Source organism: Ruditapes philippinarum, unplaced genomic scaffold (genome assembly GCF_026571515.1).
Source record: "Ruditapes philippinarum isolate M1 unplaced genomic scaffold, ASM2657151v2 ctg1449_1_1_1_1, whole genome shotgun sequence".
NCBI classification, from domain to species: domain Eukaryota; kingdom Metazoa; phylum Mollusca; class Bivalvia; order Venerida; family Veneridae; genus Ruditapes; species Ruditapes philippinarum.
The window spans coordinates 236,841-255,674 of record NW_026860997.1 but is presented as its reverse complement, the minus strand read 5'-3'; positions in this window follow the sequence as shown (position 1 = coordinate 255,674).

Below are 18,834 nucleotides of genomic sequence, written 5' to 3'. Positions count from 1 at the left end.
ATTAAAAGCTCCCAATTACACACACACATATATATATATATATATATATAAGGCAAAAGGCATTTGTGTAAAAAATGGCTGCTAGATTTCAGCGAAGCAACAGCATTTTAGCCCGCGTGTTGTCTGCTACAGTCATGTGCAAGCAGTATGTATATTTGCGGAAGTTTTGCAAGTGCAAATCCGTAGAGGCTTTCCTATTAAGTATATGATACTCATACAATGTCGCAATACCCGCATGGTATAGGCACTAGCCCGTGAACGATTTCATCCGCTAGTATATAAGCTTTACAGTGTTTTTGTTTGTTATTTTTTTATTTGTTTCGTTTTTTACTGACACATTGGTGCGATGTCGTTGCATAATTAACATTGTAAAAGCTTGGAGACCCCAGTTAACAACGATATAAGGCTCATGGAGATGGCTAAAACATTATTAAAACCAATGTGTTTCAAATGATTTTAGAAATCAAAATGACATAGGTGGCGAACATAAAATTGTTCAGTGCTAGGAGTTCAATAATTTAGTAATGACAATGTAAGAATATAATGTTATTTATATCATATACACGTATCTATTATAACCACAGTTTAATGACAAGGTTTATTATAAGTGGACTGAATATTTAAGAGGAAACACTGTTGTTTTAAATGATTTGTTATGAATTCAAAAAAGAGGGGGGGGGGCGAAGTTGCTCTTAAACATTCCTTATTGATATGATTGGTTTGTGTGTCTTCACACTGAATGTTTTATTATATATATATTTAATATCACTGAGAAAACTTATCAACAGATAAAATTGAGAAATTTACGACCCTATGTAATCTTGAAGTATGCCTTAACATATGGAACATCAAACGGTTTTATAACTCAGTATATTTATACAAGCAATTTAATAACAAGATAAAATGGGCTTTTAAAATAGTTAAAATCGAATGATTGCACAGGTTAGTTATGGCTTTAGGGAATAAAGATTTTGATAAGTGTTAAAACAAGATGGGAAAAGTAAAGATTTCAGTGCTATAAGGCAAAAAAGTAGCTCCTCTTCCTAACTTATTTATGCAGTCAAATACACCAAATCAATATTTATCCAGTGCATTTTTTGAAACCTGTCACTCCTGTCTTAACAAGATAGTCGGGAAATGAACCTGAACTTTGAAGTTTTTTTAGCAAATCAAAATATTTACAAAACTATTAACAATGAGTCATGATAAAACAGGATATTAGAAGTAAAAACCTAGAAGATATGCAACGCCTTTTCCAAGTTTGTATACAGTCTAGGAGTTGGAAGTGTTTTATAACATAGTTTAACCAATGGTTGTTGTATTAAATGAGGTTAAAATCTTACTAAATTCTTAAAGTTACTTTTTACTTACCTGCCCTTTACTTTTGTCTTGCAAATACGATTTTGTTTGTTTGTTCGTTTAATTTGAAAGAAAGTTTGGAATTAAAGAACAACAACTATATAATTAGTTTTAAGTTTCTTTCTACAGTCACGACAATAACCCTGCTGTGGTAGCTTGGATGTTTCGGGGGCTGCGTCCTGTGAACATTGCCTTCGCCTTGCTGATTTTATTCCAGTCTTCATTGTTTTACTGTTATCCAGTTCTCAATTTCTATTCAACCGGGAAGCTTCAATATATCGATAGCATTAACGCAGAGATCAATTGGCCCATCACTTGTGCGGAGGCGTTCCTATAATACAGACATTTATCAAGATATCTGCTAAAGCATACAATCAATAATGATACTAATAATATTAATAGAGCCAAATTGTAATTCTTTTCCGACCTTCTTGATAATGTTTACCATGTGCTAGCTGAATGAAACAGGTTTCAATACCGATAGTTTTGAATGTCTAGATCAAAAACGTAGTAATCTTCTTATCAACAAAGTTAACAACATGCAAGTATGTGTGTAAAATGATAAAAATAAAATTTCAGATCTATCTAGCTAATGACATTGATTTTTTTTCTTGTAGAATTTTAATTATATGCACTAGACACACATAAGAATTTTTTACTAATAAAGTTGATGCCCAAATGTCCTATAATGTGGCCTGATTCATTCTTTATTTAGCCAGTGCTTTCAGTGCTTTGATCCGAGTTAAGTAACATTGTGTGTGTGCGTGTGATCTTTGATGCTTATAATACTCAAAGTCTTGTTCGGTTTATAAAAGCTATTACGGTGTTTTTTTCTGAACGGGTGTCAGATAAACCAAAATGACCATTAAAATAGGACCCATCACACTCAATCGCAACTACTCGGCCCTTTCCGTTAGTCTTCGGATAAGGACCACGAACACAATAGTATAAATACACAGAACGGATGCGGTATTTTGGTCTAACCTACGCTAAGAAACTAATCATGTAAACAAGTAGTAATTTAATGCTGGAAGTTGTTGACAAGTTTGTTTCAAATATTTGTTGTAAAAGTCCACTTAAAATAAGTGAATTCATATCTACAAAAGCAAACAATACATTATTTCTATATTTATATTATGGTTGTAGAAACCGAAAGTACAAAAGCAAACCTGTTGACAATAAGTCGGATTGTTTAAAATTGTACATCAGTGGGCATATTTAAATTACAAATTATTGTCAGACATATTTTCAAGCATAAGTTTACCGAGACAGACTTTACTTTTCTTTTGGATGTCAAATTTATACATTCGTTTTACATTATCTCCGTTTCTGGTTACATCTGAAACCAAGTGGTAGAACAACTTTCAATCCGTATTGTTTCCGAGGTTATTATAGATAATAGCCGAGTCAGTTCCGAATGCCATCACACTGTCCTGATAAAAGAAGTTTTCAAAGCCTTAATATTTTGATATTAAACCATGACAAAGTTAATACATAATATTTATTCATTACACGATAGCACTCAATTTAACATAGAGTATTTGTAAAGTGTGTGTATGTCAGTTTCCAACTTCGTACAAGAAAAACAAACAAACCCATAATTTGCCCTTAAATTTATACAATGTTGGTATATTGCACTTTCGCACTCCATTGCTGCCGAAATACACAAAAATCTCCGTTTCGCTTTTTAATCACCCCGAGACTCGGTCAACACGTGACCGTTGTTTATATTCAGATTTACAAAGTAAAAGGCGTTTAAAAGTTTTTCACACGAAATTGGAGAAAATATATATTTCAAACGAATTGCCAAGCCAAAGAACACATATCAATGTATCACTGGTACTGTTTAAATGTCCCGAACACGCAGGTAACAAAAACTTATCGGTTCGTGATATTCGACCATACCTCAGTGGAGCACCATTAATATATTCAAATTTGCAATTTATACAATTTGTATGCGAGTGAGAAGAGAAGTTAACAGATATTTTCACGAATAAGGTTTGATATTTAATGCCATTACAAATGGTTGACACACAATTACATATGACTGTCGGGGTGATAGAGCATATTGTCAATCCGAATAGGTATATATCCAGTAGGTGCAGCAGAGGGGCAATATGCCAGTTTCATGTCCATATTTTATTTATTTTATTATACTTGAAGACCTACAACTACAATGAAATCATCATCAGAAATGTTGGCAAACGACAATTCATTAATGAACAGCTGTAAACAAAATGGTGGCAAATTGTCTTTTGCTACAATCATGGTCAACAAACACTTGACGCTTAATATTGACTACAAAAATGGGAAAAATTAGTCGAATAAACTAGTATAATATTAAATACAGAGGTACGTTGGTGTTATCTCCCTTACACCCAAAAACATATTGTAACAAAGTCTAATTAAACTGAAAATTTGCTGAATATGGAGTTAGGCAAGAGTTATGTGCCCCATGGTGATATAAGAAATATTCCCCGAGGAATATATCCTAGAACTGTGATATTCAATCAGAACACATAATAGGTTTACTTGTTATTGTTCTAATTTATTTATTTATCTTTTTTTGCACTGACTGCATATTACGCATATGAAATTTTTTTCTTAATTCTTTAGAAAGGGTACATATGATTTTGATAATGTTTATGTTTCTTGAACTTTTTTCAGAAAATATAAAATGCTTGTTTGAAAAAAATTGAAATGAAATGAAAAAATGAAGTGCAATAGTTTGTTATAAAAACAAATAGTATAAAAGTAGCTGTTTGCTAATTTTGTTTGCACATCACAGATAATTTCCTTTACCAATTATGCAGAGAAATGGTTGCTTGAATTTATTATCATATATTTTAGTGAAAAAAGGTTATGACTTAGTATATTTGTTTCCATACAATATGAACATTCATTAAAATTTAAAATGATATCGTATGCTTTTTGTCTTGGTTACACTAATACTGTTTATTTAGTAATATGCATGTATATCGTTTTATTTGTACAATTCAAATGAAGTGATGATGCAACTTATAGTATTATCGTTTACATTTAAACTGAATTTTACAATGCGTGTAAATTTGACATTACGCTTATATCTATTGCGGTCCTTTTCCAGTTGTTCAAGTAATGCATAAATCCCCGACCAGTCTTATTCTAATTATCAGATAAGTAGATAACAATAAGAAGTTTAACACAACATTTTTGCTAACAAAAGACCACATGTCAATGTTTGTGGTCAAATCTTTTGTTTTTCAAGAAATATGTCAGAAATAGGGACCTATCAATTATGATATGCTCGGATATACCTGTATCATCAATCAACATATAGTCGTATTGTTGACTTTACCTTTTCTGATTGTTCGGAAACACTTACCTTTCAATGAACACAAATACACCAACACTGTTGTAAATATGCATTAATTTACAATAACAGAATTGAGTTGTTTGCTGTACTTTATATCTATTTAGTTCAATATTTGTAAGTATATGTAAACAGTTACTCCGATTAAAAATGATATCGTTTATCAATTTTATCTCAAATGACATGACGCAATGTCAACCTATCTAAAAGTAACTCATCCTCAGATACAGATGTACAATACCTACCCGTTCGATATTCCTTTCTTTCCTGTTATATGATTAATGCAAGCCAGTGTTTTCGCATAAAAATATGCATCTTTGATGGTATACATTCCATGAAACCCGTTTATAAACATAATCATGACTGTATGGTTTCTAACTGTATACCATATCTAAATAAATTGTAGACCTTAAAGAAGAGGGTTATGGTTAACTAACTGACCACAATCAGAATAATTATCCTGATTGTTGCTGCTGTACAAATTCAAAATTCTTCGGAAAATGATGCTCTGACCAAAACAATGCATTTTGATGTTTCAACCGCTTTTTTCAAATAAAGTCGCAGATTAAAATTTGATATCATAAACACTACTAAAATTACCTTACAAATTACTAGTATATTGTTTGAAAGGTAGTATTTACTTACGACAATACGGAAATGGACATTACATTTAAATATGTAAGCCATAAAAATGAATGGGTATGTTTTATAAGTTAGTTCTATAGAACCTTATTTCATGTTTAATGTCCAAGTACGACAATCTGTTGTTTTTTTTGGTCACACCATACTAGAAATGTATCGTGATTCCAAAATAGGTGACACAAATTAAAAACAAATCGACTCAAACCACGTGTACTAACATGAAATAGCTATTTATCTATTATTTTTTATATAAAACTGCTTTTCTATCGCGTTTTATATTGAACCATATAATATAATAGATAATAGGGCATGCCCATGAGCAGAATGCTGAGCCTATAAGCTTCAGATCAAGAAGAAAGATGAATACATAGGTGAGATCTGCGCAACATCCTCTTTATACTTAAGGCAAAATCTTGATATTGCATCATCTTAAGTGACCTTAACCTCTGACCAGGTGACCTCGTCCATGTGCATGACACAAAGTCTCATGTTGAACATTCGTCTAAAAAAACTAGATTTGTGTTATTTGAAAATTCCTGCATGCACGAAGAACTTATGGCATGGACAAGATTGGACACACGCACTCACTTAAACTGAACGGCCATTCTGACAACTATGTAAAGCTCAGCGCAAGCGGCCTTTGACCACAAAACAGAATACTTCAAAGCATAAGCAAGATACAGTGCGTATAAACAAATATTGACATTTTTTTACCTTTGACCTCTTGTGAACTTGACAATCATTTTACTCAAGACAACTCAACCCAAAAATAAGAATCTTTGGTCTGAGTTATATTCAAATCCATCTATGTATACTCACAAGTTATACACACAAATGCATGTTTTAATTTGTAATTAGACATTTGACCTAGAAGTAAGCCATTAACCTTTGCCACAGACACCTGAATGTTTCGTTCGACACTCAGCCTCACTATGGATAACATATGTCCGAGGTTACATTAAAATACCGCAATGCATGTAGAATTCGAAGTAACACTCCAGCCACTGGTTTTGCGCCGACCAACCATGTGTGACCTTAACCTTTAAGCTGAAGACCTGGCACACCATTCCATCACAGTTTATATTAGTATCAGACTAGTTTGTAATCCTTCAGTGAATGAGCACGATATAGACCGGACAAATATAGACAGACGCACAGACTGACGGACACACACGAAACCACAAAAAGTGAAAAATGTCAACTATGTCGACCCTCAACAATTTATTTTTTGTCTGACCACTAAGCATAATACTTCAAAGAATGTGCCAGATATACAGCGCCAACAAACAAATTTTAATGTTTTTATTAGACCTTTGACCTTTTGTGACCTTGACCTTGAACTTTATTTTGTGCGAGACAACTCAACTTAACAAAGAGAACATGTGTGCTAACGTATATTAAAATCCAACAATATTTATAGAAGTTATACTCGCAAATGAATGTTTTCTTTTGTTTTTGACACTTAACCGCTTAGTGTGACAATGACCTTTTGCCACTGGCGCCTGACTTTTTCATACAACACTCCGCCTCGCTATATAGATTATTTGTCCCAAGTTTTATTAAAATACATATATACACCCTTAAACGGGCTTGGTGCTAACTCACCCCATCATTGTGAACATTTGCACCATTTTTTTCAGATTTTGAACACAATACAATACATTTATGCAGATACATATTGAGATGTATATTTAAGGAGGAATAAGAAGATATCTTTTATGACTCTATATTCAAAGTTTATAAATAATTCAATAGTAGCTTACCAAAGTTGTCAAAATTTTAATGCCAGACATATTTTTAATATAGCATGAGAAAAGATTCATTATCAGAACTTCTTACTTTAAAATATTATAAAACTGATTTAACATTTGGGAGAAATTCCAATAGAACATTGATTTTTATATTGAAAAAAAAAATGTTATAAATTCGAGGAAGACAACTCATACTATTTTAAAATTGATATTCAATGAAGGGTTGTACCTCTTGTTTTGAATATTTTATGCATTACTATCATAAGAAACAAATTAAGAGACCAAAGTTCATTCAAGTTGTACCAAATTATTTTGTAATCGTTCAGATAAAGACCGGATAAATCCAGACGGACGGACTAACTGACGCACGGACGCACATACACCGACGAAACGCCAAAAGTGACGCTTATGTCGAGCTAACCGCATGCGAGCTCGAAAAAAATTGTCTAAACAAAGACTATTGTCTGAGAATTCATAACGTATTGCAGAAAAAAAACGTTAAAAGGCACCGATTTTTTATTATAATAAAGATATTTTTGTTTATTATGGTAATGTTGACGATTAAGTGATTTGCAGTGTTTGCAGTGTTTTTTTTGCGATGCTTCTCAACGAAATATGATTATTTAGTTTTGTATTTGATAAGAGAAGTTCTATACTAGAGTTTATTTGTACTCATTACATTGAATAGAATGCTATCAGATAAGATAGCTTGTATATACGCGAAAGTTGAAGAGGCATATTGCAATGATACTTATAAAGCGAAAGTTGAAGATGCATAAAACATATGTGTGACGTTGGAAACACCTGTAATCATTCCCTTTCACTGTTTAATCTCGTTTGATTCAGCAGTTAAGGTAACAAGCAAACAAGATTATACGGATATTTATGCAATTTACTGTCGCTGTCTTTCACTAAAAGTGATATACGTTTAACAGTGTTTAATGTTTAAACAACAACTAAAGCAACTATGTTACTTTCAAACCTTTAGTAAGTAGAAATCATTCTAGCATACATTCAGATTAATATATTGAAAGATTTAAAGTCCCGTATTCAGAATCGATACTTACTCTCACACCCATATAATGAGGGACTTTAGTGATCAACCTCTCCTGAGTACTCCCTATAAATAGATAGGTCCTAAACTATTGGATTACTCGGACTTTATCGCCTATTTCTTTGTAGCAAACTAGATTAATTAGGGCTAATTATTATCATTTGTAATATTCAGATTAAATAATGCGATAAGATGTAGAATGTTGACATAAATGAAACATTTTTCTTAAGGTTTACATATTTGTTGATGCATGTGGAAATAATTGATTAAGACATATCAACCTGTCTTACATAAAACTCAACGATAAAAGCAAAGGATTCCAAATATTTGGACCTACTTACATTTGGTTAACCTCGGTTTTTATCAAGGGAAGATAATCCACTACTGTCCCGCTTTGCCTAACGGTTAAAACAGACTTCACCTATCCCTAAAATTACTAATCAGTCTTTCGGATGAGACTTTAAATCGAGGTCCCGTGTATGGGTGCTTAAAACACTTGGCACGCTTAAGAACCAGGAGAAGCTTCTGGAATTGGGGCATCTTTCTATATCTATAATTGCACTATCCTCCAAAAAATAAAATGACTAATACTCTTCTGGAGGACTCGCCCATATGGGCAACCGGTGGCGAGTATAAATAAACGCAAATACACACACACGTAAAGTGGTATTCAGGTTGTAAAGTAAACGTCGAGTGATCTCAAGTAAGTTGAGAATCTGTGAGATTAGGAGGGGGCTACCTCGATGTGTCCTCAATAAAATAATACTGAATACCACTTAGTTTTAAGTATTGATTTTGAATTTACTTCGTCCCATATACATTTAAGTGCATCAAATACGCAAACAGTATTCTAGAATATAAATGTTGAAAAACAGATACTTACGAATAGATATGATCACATTAAATGTATGTAAGAAGTTGAATTTTATCAAAAAAATTTATTTTCAACGGGGTGTACCCAATGTGATACAACTAGTATGAACTATTAAGAGGGTATTCAGTTCGTGGGATACCAGTACTTATGCCAAAAAGTAATGAATTTATATGATTTCAAATTGGAAATTTCTTGAATTTCCTTTAATTCATGAAAAAGACTGTTTCTGTGTTTGTCAATGTGACCATCGATGTCCTAGGATGATTTGTCGTATGCTTCTGTAGACATAACAGTTAGATACAAGTTATATCACTCTGTTTGAATTTTGGTATTGACAGAGAGAATTCCCAATCTATATATTTTTGAAGATATTTCAAAGGAAAATGACAGAAAAATGTCTTCATGGCGTCATGTATAACCATGGCATAAAGTAAGCGTTGACGTCTGAGTATTTTAATTAAAAAAAAAACAACAATCAAAATCCACGTAGCAACACAATATCTTGAATATTTGTTTAGCATGATTTATGTAAAATACACTTTACTAAACGAGTATGGTGTTTCATCACTTAGATCAAGTTTGTAACTTTAATAGCACCTGAATAATGATTTACCGCTTCAGTCATTAGGTATTCCAGCATCACAATCAAACACGGTTGTTTTGTTTGTTTGTTTTTGTTGTTTTTAGGGTGAATCATGTACAAAATCATTGAATTTGATTCAAGAAATTAAAAAGATCAGGATTATATATTTGCAAATACCAGCAAAAGTCTTAATAAAAACTAGTTATGCCTCTTTCTATCTTAATTCTTTAAGAAAAATAATTAAAAACATTAAAGTTGCATTGAACGTGTGTAGCAATGCTATATGTCGCAACGCCGCTATATGTCGCAACTAACGCTAAATGTCGCAACGCTGACGCTATATGTCGCAATCAACGTTATATGTCGCAATCGCCTACCGCTAAATGTCGCAACGTTGCCGCTATATGTCGCACAAAAATCGATTGCCGCTAAATGTCGCAACCCCTTGACGCTAAATGTCGCACTTGGTAGGAAAGTAACAGATGGAACTGAAACAAAAAGTAAGTGTTTAAAACATTTAAAGTTTATACCATTTACACATGAAAACATATCCTAGTAACCAAACAAAAGTTTGTATTTCGCGGTCTATGGCAAAAACCTTATATGGCCATAGAAACTGTTTTTGATAAAAGGGGTGGATTTGGTTCTCAACCACGGACCAGGTGTGAGATCAAACTTTCTCTTTGAGGATGTCTTTCTCAACAAAATGCATCAACAAAAACATTTGGATATACATGTATATTTGTTAATATATTATTTGACATAACTGAGCAAACCGCTTGTTAATGCTAAGGGGGGAACTATATCTTAATATATATTTTATATTATACCTGTTCATAATCTGACTAGATAGGCTTTACTACATGTAAGTATTAAAAATACCGCAATTGATCTGTTGATCGATATTCGTTAACTATGGGCAGTGTATTGACTTTAGGTTTATGACAGAAAATTGTTATACTTTCATAACTTTTTATATTTTCTCAATTTTGGGAACATTTAATGAATCAATATATCTATGGAATTGCCAAATGTTGACTGCCTACTGCTTACTGTTCAACTGCTTACTGTCAACTGCTTACGGCTTAACCTACATATTATTCACTGCTTATAGGCATTAAAATAAAAATGGACGACCTATTACAACTGTATTGGCCAAAAAATTATTCAGTTGCCGAAATAGTTGCCGTTCTGGAGGTCAAACACAATATAGTGCAGTGGTATATAGGCCACTTCCAACAGTCTTCTGTTGGGTAAACCCTTTTAAGCGATGTGATTGAGGTGTCCGCCTACGGACGCAAGAGATCTATTGTTCAAAACCCGGTTGGACCCTTGGTATTTTTCTGCCTTTCCTAATTTACTTAAATGGTGTCAGAAGTGTTTGACGGGACTTCATGCGGTAAGCAGGGAGTGACATTCAGGAGAGCTGGCTAGCTTCTGAAAAGTAAAGAGGGGAGGAGTGTAGTGGTTTTAGGTATATAGGGCCACTTCCATCAGCCTTGCTGTTAGATTAACCCTTTAACGACGTGGTTGAGGTGTCCGTCTACGGACCAAGAGGTCTGGTGGTTCAAAAACCCGGTTGGTCCCTTGGTATTTTCCTGCCTCCTAATTTACTTAAATAGTTTACAGGTACATATATATTCTTAGAACAACATTTAAAAGAATTCCACTGATAAATTAATAAATGCATGGACTATAACATGGAATTCCATAAACGACAGCCAAACTGTTGACTGCTTACTGTCTACTTCTGACTAACTAACTGCCTTACTGTTAAACTGCCTTACTGCTTACTGTCAACCAACTGCTTACTGTTAATTGCATGCTGTCAACTGCTTACTCCCCCCACTAGAAAACAACAACAACAACAACAATTAGATAAATAAATAAATAACAAAAAAATGAATAAAAATAAATAAATAGAGGTTATTCTTTTATCCGTTTACATATAGAGGTTATAGGCTGACCCATGAAAAAAATAGAGAAACCAAAAATCAAGCCAAAAAGAAATTGTTTTATCATATACTTATAAAGTGAAATATTGAGAAATACTGATGAAATAAAATGGGTATTTTCAATTTTAGTATATTCACTGTAAAAAGCTATTTTTCACTGTAGTGAAATATATTTTTCCGTATTTTCACTGCTGTCTTTGCCGGACTGCTTTTCTTCTAAATTCAGACAATACACATAATTTAAGGAGAATTCTTTCAAAATTGTAATGTCAAAAAAAAAAGAAGAGAAATCTATATGATAAACAGACAATTCAAGTTTTTTTTCTAATAAATACAGGATTTATTATCATCTTGTGGTATGGAAATTATCATATTTCATTCATGGCTACCGCCACTTCATAAAATAATTATTGTCTTGCCACTAGATGAAAATAAATCCTGTATTTATAGAAAACACTTGAATATCCTCCATGAATTATGTCATAATATGTTCAAAAGCAACAAGACATAAAATCGTATGTATTAGATATCTAGATGTATATTAATAATGATAATTCAATAAGCATGAAACCGAATGTTCATTTTTTTTGCTTGTGTGCGACAAATTAAGAATAATTCAAATATCGATTGAATTATACATCCAATTTGTCGTTAGATAAATCATCAAAGGGTGATAATAAGACAACAAGCTTAATACATGTAAATGTGAACATAATATTACCATTCACAAACGCATTCGTTTTTCCTGATGAAACCGTGACTTAAACAAACCCTGTTTCGATGAAAATGCTACGCAAACTTAGAGCTGAAAACGAGGCGACAGTAAGAAAACGTCACAAACGTATCTTATGAACACAGTGAAAATAAGGCTAAAGAAAAAAACGTCCCAAACGCAAACCGTGTAACGACGAAAACGAAACGAGGCAACAATAAGAAAAACGTCACAAACGTAACCATGTCAGTTTTAAAACGAGGCTACAATATCAAAACGTCAAAAACGTGAGCATGTTTCAATTACAATAAAAAAACGAAGGCTACAATAAGAAAACGTCACAATCGTATATATGAACATTGAAAATGAAACTACGGGAAGAAGATGTTACAAACGTAACTAATGTTACGATAATAACAAGAATACAACAAGAAAACTTCACAAACGGCATGTTACAATGCAAACGAGACTACAATGACAAAACGTAACAAATGTACTAGAATCTATTAGAACTAAAACAAAACGCGTAACAAACATATCTATGTAACGATGAAAACGAAACTTATAAAAAAAATATAATCTATTACACTCGCTTTAGTATAGTTTGGCTCAGAAAGTAGTCCCAAAACCTGCACTGACATACTTCGTATGTTAACATTTTGGAAATGAAATAATTTTGCGATTTATGTCGCCAGAATAAGGCAACTGTCTCCAAACTGACAGAGGTCCAAACAGGAATGTTTTCTACCACATATTAAAAATTATATTAAAATCACTTTCAAGTTTTTTGTTTGCATCTGCGTGATGACATCATCTGCATAATTGGACATGACAAAAGTTCCAATAAAAATGATGATAAAATTTATCAGATCTTTACAACGTGCTTCTATTTGTGCATTTTATCTATGGTCTTATATTTAAAGTCAAAGTGTTAAAAAATTTGTTACTTTTTGACAAGATTCTTGTCATTCAGCATATTGCAGATGTGATATATGTGAGGAACGAACAACTCTGCTTCGAAATAATTTAGAAACATCAAAAATGAAACCATGGTGAAGTTAAATTGAGACTACGATACATTAAGTTAACAAATGTATCAGTGTTACGAGGAAAAAGAGGATAAAACATATAAGGGAGAATATGAGACAATAATTTAATGTCATAAACGTGTTCGTGTTCATGTAAATCAGGAAATAGAGTAACCATTCACAAACGTGTCCTTGTTTCGATCAAAGGAGAATATACATGTGATTAGAAAATGTCACAAACGTAACCATATTGCAATACAAACGAGCCACATAAGGAAACGTGACAAACGTAACTATGAAAACGAGTCTACAGTAAAGAAACGTCACAAACGAATCCATGTAATAGTGAAAACGTGCTTTAACAGGGAGAAAACGTCATAAACGTTACCATGTTACGATGAGAACGAGGCTACAGAAGGTAAACGTCACAAACGTAACCATAACGAGGCTACAGTAAAGAAACGTCACAACGTAACCATGTAACAATGAAAACAAACGTAACCATGTAACAATGAAAACGAGGCTACAGTAAAGAAACGTCACAAACGTAACCATGTAACAATGAAAACGAGGCTACAGTAAAGAAACGTCACAAACGTAACCATGCAACAATGAAAACGAGGCTACAATAAAGAAACGTCACAAACGTGACCATGTAACAATGAAAACGAGGCTACAGTAAAGAAATGTCATAAAACGTAACCATGTAACAATGAAAACGAGACTACAGTAAAGAATGTCATAAAAACGTAACCATGTAACAATGGAAACGAGGCTACAGTAACAAACGTCACAAACGTAACCATGTAACAATGAGAAAGATGCTACAGTAAGGAAACGTCACAAACGTATCCGCGTTACAGTGAAAACGAGGCAACAGTAAGGAAACGTCACAAACGTATCCGCGTTACAGGGAAAACGAGGCTACAGTAAGGAAACGTCACAAACGTATCCGCGTTACAGTGAAAACGAAGCAACAGTAAGGAAACGTCACAAACGTATCCGCGTTACAGTGAAAACGAGGCTACAGTAAGGAAACGTCACAAACGTATCCGCGTTTACAGTGAAAACAAGGCAACAGTAAGGAAACGTCACAAACATATCCGCGTTACAGTGTAAACAAGGCCAACAGTAAAGGAAACGTTACAAACGTATTCGCGTTACAGTTAAACGCAGAAAAAGAGACTATAGTAACCCTATAATAATGAAAACGAGGCTACAATAAGGAAATGTGACACTGAAAACCAGGCTGCAATAAGGAAAACTTTACAAAAGTATTTCATGTAATGGTAAAACAAAGGCAAATGGTTATCATTATAAAAATGAAAAAGATACTTCATTATGAAAAGCGCCACAAACGAAACCATGTTGAAGTAAAAATGAAGCTACAATATCAAAACCATTACAAAAAGTATCCATGTAACGGAGAAAAAATGAGGCTTAAACAAAGCGCAGTATAATATGAGAAATTGGACACAGTACTTCGGATATCAAAATATTGTTGTATCCCCTGTCGTATAACGGAGAGAGAACACACTGATGTTTCACATTTTATTACTCAATACATAAGTATATATCTGCTCTGGACAAATACCAAATTCGAAATACCTAGACTGGGCTATTCGACCACTATTTATAATGACAGCTATTAACATAAAATGTTAAGATATAGTTCCCCCTTAGCATTAACAAGCGGTTTGCTCAGTTATGTCAAATAATATAACAAATATACATGTATATCCAAATGTTTTTGTTGTTGCATTTTGTGAGAAAAGACATCCTCAAAGAGAAAGTTTGATCTCACACCTGGTCCGTGGTTTGAGAACCAAATCCATCCCTTTAATCAAAAACTGTTTCTATGGCCATACAAGGTTTTTGCCATAGACCGCGAAATACAACTTTTTGTTTGGTTTACTAGGATATGTTTTTTCATGTGTAAATGGTATAAACTTTAAATGTTTTAACACTTACTTTTTGTGTCAGTTCCATCTGTTACTTTCCTACCAAGTGCGACATTTAGCGTCAAGGGGTTGCGACATTTAGCGGCAATCATTTTTTGTGCGACATATAGCGGCAACGTTGCGACATTTAGCGGTAGGCGATTGCGACATATAACGTTGATTGCGACATATAGCGTCAGCGTTGCGACATTTAGCGTTAGTTGCGACATATAACGGCGTTGCGACATATAGCGTTGCTACAAACGTGCAGTAATGTGTTATGATGGTAGAAAAATGTAAACATTGTAGTATTTTGACTTCAATGTAAAATGATAATGCAATATGATTATACCCTTTGCAAAAGTTGAAATTTTGAGAAACAAAATTGATAGAATTTCTGAAGCATAATGGGCCTTTAAAATGTCATAAAATGATTACAAAAGGGAAACATAATTGTGTATTGCATAAAAAATTGGATGCTACTTTCAAAATAAAGTTAACGCTATTGAAATGTATTTTTTTCAGATCTTAATGCCTGTCATAAGCCTTTCACTACTTTCTTTAGCTTCTTTATTTTTTCGTCCTGTCTTTAAGGTTTTCCAACATTATTTTGCTATTATGGCATTTACTACTTGAAAACTATTACATACTCTTTAAATTTCTCCTCATGCTTTTGTTTTATCGAACATATAATTATTTTAAAATAGTTTTTTTTTCTTTCTTTTTTTTTCTTTTAAATTAAGATTTTTAATTATAATTTTTTTAACAAAATTGTTTCAATTCAGTGAAATACACTCTTAAACGACATGATTACACTTTTACAATGTATATTGAATGATGTTATGCAATAAAACTGATCTTTCATTTTTCAAGTCTCCCTCACGAGAGGTAAGGTAGAGTAAACAAAACGAATACCACTTTTCACTTTGTGAGTTACTTACCGTAAGTCTACTCCAGCGTTACTTGAGGCGACCTTTCGTAGGTTTGAGTCGAGATTGAGATTAAGTATCGTTTCTGAATACGGGCCAAAGCCTCATATTTGGTCCCCAAAACATTTAAACGGTACAATAGATCTATGTTTACCCAATGACCGTGTCCGATAATTACGGATTGTATGCTTTCTATATGTGATATATTTATTGTCTAATTTTTAAGACAGTTTATAAAATTGAAAAAAAAAAACGGTATAACATACAAACTTAGCCCTTAAGCGCGATGATGTTACCGTTACACTATAAGCGCACGAACAATGACTCTTTTTTACAACATATCTTTGTAACTTTGGATCTTTGGTTAATGAAATATTGCATTCGACGTTAAATTAAATACTAAGTTTATTAAACCTGTATAATAAAAGAATATTATGCTCGCCAGAGTTTCGCAATATATGATTTAGTCTACTCGTTCCATAATCTTTCAGTTTCCTCTTTTAATCACACCAAACAAGGCAAAAGTGTCTTTTAAGCCATTAAATAAAACGATATAGTCTGTCCCAATCAAAATAGAAATGAACTGTTTTCTGGTATGAATTTACAAAACGAGGTTGAATAAAGAATAAACCATTTTTGTAAGCTAAAATAAAGTCACCCTCGAGATTTTTCAGAATTTTTCTCTAAAGTCTCTACTTTTCCTGTAAAAGCAAACTTTGATTTCTCTATGGAAAATATCTGTTGTGTATTTTTCGTAGCCATTGCCGAAGTACTCTTTATTTGGAGATGAACGGGAGAAAGCACGTCTTATATTTCTAAAATATACATGAGGATCTCGGGGTCGTTTGATAATTATTTTATAAAGTTATATTTACAACATGTAACAATTTAATTGCGGTGCATGCTGAAAACTTTTTAAGAAAACATAATTATTAAACAACAGGAAGACAATGTCGCATGAACTAGAATTTACTGACTTTTAAGCGCAAAAGAATCCCGATGAATTTCGAACTAGATCTTTCTAAACGACACAATCCCGTTCACATTCGGAAGATTCCTTCAATCCTATGTCTGACTGAATATCATGATTTATCTTAATCTAACGAACTGTGATCAAGATTTATTTAAACCATTATTAGATCTAGACTCTAAAATTATATTGTTCAATATCTCGGCTAACAAATGAAATTATTTAAATGAAACACATGATAGTTCAGTATGTTCCAAATCCATAATTCAAGAACGGTCCATTTTCAGTTCCAAACATCAAAATGTTTATAAATCTCAAAATGGACACCTGACGAAATAATGTTTTTATTAGATCTATGTCAACAATAATTTACAAAACATATGACATAACAAAAATATCTCGTGCTTTGTATAGCTAATTCAAGTTGCTGAATTGAACAAGAGCGGTAAGGCATTATAGATAATTTAAAAGCGTGAAAATAAGTGTGTCTTGATGACATTGAACATAGAATTTGAATGGCTGTAAATATTACACCATCAATTCATCAATCCATGTAACAGTTAATCTTTTGATATAGAATCTAATTCAAATAATTTTAAATAGCCTTGGTCAGACGAATCTATGACCGTAGCCGCCTATTATACAGCCCCCACCCCAATAATCCACAAATAATTTTCATTTTGATATTGCGTTGTATAACTATTTTATATAGAGGATATTTGTTTAGTTCAGTGGAAGATCGGAATATATTTCACCGAGTGAGCACCAAAAGGTATATTTCACGAGTGGCGCAGCCACGAGTGAAATATGAACTTTTGGTGTTCACAAGGTGAAATATATTTCGATCTTACATTAAACTTAACAAATTTTCTTTTTATTATATGCAAAGAAAAGTTTTAAAAAGACATTAAACCTAATACTGAATGAAAAGCGCGCCAAATATAATACAACGTGACGTCATTTACGACGTCACGTCATTAAGTTGGTTCCCAGTACTGTGAACGCTGGTATTTGACTGAAACAACGTAAGGGGCTTAAATTCAAAACAGTTAAATTATCAAAGTGGTAATTTCACTGTTTCAAACAGTGAAATTACCAGTTTTATATCACTGATATATTTCTATAAACCACCGAAAAGTATGTAATAAAGTGTTATAACACCTTAACGTAACGTCAATTGCATAATACAGAAACAAAGCGTTAAGGGGCACAAAGTTTACATTACACTTTTGGTGCGTCGATGAAAAATGACTTTGTTTCACCGTTAGCCGCAAAGGCTCCAATAATATGATTTTTTACAACTTGCTCAATAGTTGGTGTGTTAAATATACACTCATTTAACTTTCTGAATACATATGAGTATCATTTATCATCTGCATTTGTCACGTGTGACTTGTGGAAACGGCGATGAAGAACGTATGAGAAGTGTACGCCTGTGTTTCAAAATTATTTCATCTAATTCAAGTCGTACTATACGTTGACTGGTGATTGAATACAGTAAAACGATTGAAACAAACTTTAATATTCACATTGATGAATACATGTTCAAGTACACGTTCACCAGTCATACAAATTAATTGAAGAAACGTATCCCTTTTTCATTGTAATGGATCAGTCACTATATAAAAAGTACTGGCTAACGTATTTTTCGTATACATTATACATAGTAAATTTTATGTCCGATT